Source organism: Octopus bimaculoides, chromosome 28 (assembly GCF_001194135.2).
Source record: "Octopus bimaculoides isolate UCB-OBI-ISO-001 chromosome 28, ASM119413v2, whole genome shotgun sequence".
Lineage (NCBI taxonomy): Eukaryota > Metazoa > Mollusca > Cephalopoda > Octopoda > Octopodidae > Octopus > Octopus bimaculoides.
The window spans coordinates 14,825,741-14,826,654 of NC_069008.1; the positions used below are offsets into that span (position 1 = coordinate 14,825,741).

A 914-nucleotide genomic window follows, 5' to 3' on the forward strand; every position below is an offset into this window, starting at 1 on the left:
ATATATATAATTTTATTATGTTGATTCATAAGTATTAAGGCACATCAACTCAAGGGACGCCAGATATGGCTAGATACAGCAAAATGGAGCTCAATTTGAAATAAATAATATTGAATACTTCTAGTGTTGATAGGCCACGGCAGATATGCAAGTACCAAATCCAATTAAAATCATAGATCCGACTCAGGGTGGGTTCTTGATGTGGTGAAGGTATAAAACGTAAACACAAATGGCATCTAAATCTTACAACACCTGTTTACACAGAATTCCTACTTATATGATACAATTATAGAAGATTACCCATAATATAGAATCCACCATCTCCAGGCAATATTTTAACAGGTAAGAGTTCAACAGGAAAGATTTTAAACATCCATTGTTGGATCAGTGACTCATTTAAGTCTAACATTTGAATATATAGTATGGTTAAAAGGTATGGCTTAAAGCAGGCAAATTAGAAACAGAGCAAGGATGTAAATATACAATCTAGGTTAACTGAATTACGATATGGTTTATATTATGGTTTATAATTCTTATTAGAATGCTGAGCAAAATGCTTTAGCAGCATTTCGTCCGTCTTCAAGTTCTGAGTTCAAAGGCCAACTTTGCCTTTTATCCTTTCGTGGTCGATTAAAGTTGAGCACTGGGGTCAATGTAATCGACTTACGCCCTTCTTCCCCGAAATTACTGACCTTGTGCCAAATTTTCAAATCTATATTATGATGTAATCGTTTATGACTACATAAAAAATTTCTTCCGAAACAGCTGTCGTAAATTTTAGATGTCATTTGTGAATAGTTTATATACATAAACACACACGCATATATGTATGTATATACATATTAATATGTATATATATATATATATATATATACTTGTATACATGTTTGTGTAAATGTACATATATATATATA

At 31.6% G+C, this 914-nt stretch overlaps 1 protein-coding gene across 1 annotated transcript in view; it reads left to right on the forward strand.

Moving 5' to 3' along the window:
- Window positions 1–914, forward strand: part of LOC106878991 (histone deacetylase 2) — a 219,318-nt gene that overhangs the window by 97,412 nt on the left and 120,992 nt on the right. The window lies entirely within an intron of this gene.